Source organism: Pinus tabuliformis, chromosome J (genome assembly GCF_031772625.1).
Source record: "Pinus tabuliformis cultivar Carrire ecotype Pingquan chromosome J, CPIR1, whole genome shotgun sequence".
NCBI lineage: Eukaryota > Viridiplantae > Streptophyta > Pinopsida > Pinales > Pinaceae > Pinus > Pinus tabuliformis.
In genome coordinates this window covers 751,940,569-751,943,635 of record NC_142295.1, presented here as the reverse complement: position 1 = coordinate 751,943,635, position 3,067 = coordinate 751,940,569, and positions in this window count along the sequence as shown.

The window sequence follows — 3,067 nt, the reverse complement described above, 5'->3', positions numbered from 1 at the left end:
GTGAGGAATAACAGGATAGAGCCTTACAATGAGAAGAAGATGATCGCATGGGAAATCCCATGCCTGAAGGTGTTATTACACTGGAGAAGTTATTCGATCTACATAATCGTTTCTGGGGTCCCTCGAATACCACGACTCAAAGCTCCACACTCTCTAATGAACAAATCAATATCATAACTAAATTTGACCTCAAGTTTTTCAACCTTGGTATCATCTATTTACTTGACGAGAGGAAATCATTTATCATCTTTCTCAGAAAGTATTAGGATGTGCTTTCTTGGACATATGATAACCTGAAGACGTATGACACATGCATCATCTAGCATGTTATACCTATAAAGGAGGGGGTCAAAGCATTCTAGCAGAAGCTAAGGAAAGAACAACCTACACTAGAACCCCTTATCTAGAAGGAGTTGAAGAATATTTTAGATGCACGTATCATTTTCAAGGTCAGACACTCTACTTGGGTTTTGAATTTAGTTCTCGTACAGAAGAATTTGGCTGAAATCCAGCTATACGTAGACTTTCAAAACTTAAAACAAGATTCACATAAATATAACTACCCGGTCCCCTCCATGGAACATATTCTTCATACAGTATTTGGTTCAGAAATTTTCTTCTTGCTTGATGGATTTTCTGGATACAACTAGGTGTTGGTCACTGAACGAGATCATTTAAAGACAACTTTCATTACCAAGTGGGGGACATTTTGATTTCGGCGCATGCACCTCATCCTCATCAATGTCGGAGTAACATTCTAGAGGGAAATGGACCTCGCCTTCAGAGGACTAATGGGTCAAAACTTAGTGGTGTATCTGGACGATGTCTTGGTGTTCGAGTACATGGATGATGTATCTTATTCAAGTATATAGATGATTATAACACATAGTAGAAAAATCTTTGACCAATATTAAAATCCTAAACTTAGTGTTTATAACTTCAGATGATAATTGAATTAGAAGGTTCTAAGAAATATAAATAAATTCATTATTTGAACCTTATTGCATAAAATTTTCATTCTCTTCATTAGTACTTCTAGTTTAATTGTTCGTGTAACACTCCTCCATTGTATGTAACACTCTGCTAACCTAAGCTAATAAAATATAGGTCTGATGTGTAACAAGGAAATTAAATACTTTATTATTAAATAAATAAAGATAAATTAATCACCTGGAAAATGAGACACTAAGAGATGAGATTCTTGCCAAATGAAATCCCATTGGTGAATGGGAATGGATAATTCTTTCATGACAAGACTTCTAGATCCAATTTTAGATAAGCTTAATGGATTTGGAGATAAATATCCATTAAGTTACTTAGTTGGAGAAAGATGCTAAGTTTAATAAAAACATAAAAGCCTTGCGGGAGAGAAAGGCAAGCTTTTATGAGGAAAAGCCACATGGGAGAGAAATGCAAGATTTTATGGGAAAATCCTAGGCAAATGGATAAAAAGATCCATAAAAGTGGGACGTCGCTGAAGGAAACCATATCATGAAAGAGGGTATTAAACACCCATTGAACATATCAACATGAGGCAATGGATCCATGCCAAGAACTCTCGGCTCAGAGGTTAACTAGAGGAAGTCAGTTCTAGGTTGGGTGGTGGTTCTCAATTTTCCAAGTGACATTTTTTCAGTTACTTTGGGCTGATTCCATTGCATGGTATGTACTCTATGTTGACTCCTTCCTCTTCATGTTTTTGAATCTCTCAGCTTATGTGTATCATTGCATGTGTTATCTTTGTTTATGAGAATGATTGAATACTTATGCATGTGGCCACTATGGAATATAAGTTAAATCAAAGTGAAAATTTAGAGATGAGAGCATGATATGTGTTTATTTATACTGGGTCAAGGAGCGATGTGGCTAATGTTAATATTGGGTCAAGGTGGTATGTGAAAAATCGTATCAGAGCTCTAAGTTCAAATATTACGGCCTATGGGCCAATCAACCTCTATAAGATATGAATGAGTTGTAGATCCTAAACTAAGTCTTACAAAATTAAGAAATTTTAATGAACGGTTTGGTCATAAAATTGCTATAAGGGAAAATATTCCAGAATCCATAAAGGTTGAAATTAAATCTTAAAATGATTTATTGGAGGAGGATGTTGAAGCAATAGAGAATATATATATATATATATATATATATATATATATATATATATATATATATATATATATATATATATATATATATATATATATATATATATATATATATATATATAGATATTTTGATTATTTGAAATCAAATATAATTTTGAATTGGGTTGTGTAAAATGATGGATTTTGGAATAGCTAAGGTGATAGTTGAATGAAGAATGAAGTCTTCTATATTGTTCGACAATCGTGTAACTAATTTTGTTTCCCATTTGCTTAAAGGATTCACTTAAGAACATAAGTAGTTCGAAACCCTGATTCGTATCGTTAGAATATTGAATAAGGAAGGGTATAATTAGTTCTAAGTTTACATGCCTATATGGAGGTTTTCAAGCAATATTTATATATATTTTGATGAAAACTTTATTCTGATAATTGTTAAAGATGTTGGTAGTTGTAAAGAAGGCTTCTGTCTGTTTGAATGATGTACGCAAGCTCATGTCATTGGTGTAATGGTATTCACCTCGAATAAATAGTAAATTTTAAGAACGCCTTTACTCAAATCTTAGTTAATGTCTTATGGTGTACATGAAAAAGAATGATGAAGGAGGCACAAGCTTCCTCGGCAACAACTGCCATTGAGCAGTCATTTTCCGAGGGTTCTTCGATGGAGGAGGAGTTCCCCCTTTCCAAGCCAGATACTTTTATCCAACAAAGTCGTGCACAATTTCTACAATCATAGCCTTAGCCTTGTCAATGGAGATGGAGGTTGTGTTTTCATCTTCTTCGTCTTTATGACCTACTGTTGAAAACCCTAACCCTAATCGGTGCATCTCATGCCGAAAACGAGTCGGGATAACCACATTTAAATTTCGGTGCAGAAATACTTACTGTGGCACCCATTGACATGTGGAGAAACATGGTTGTTCCTTCTATTTCAAGGCCACTAGTCGTGAGGTGATATC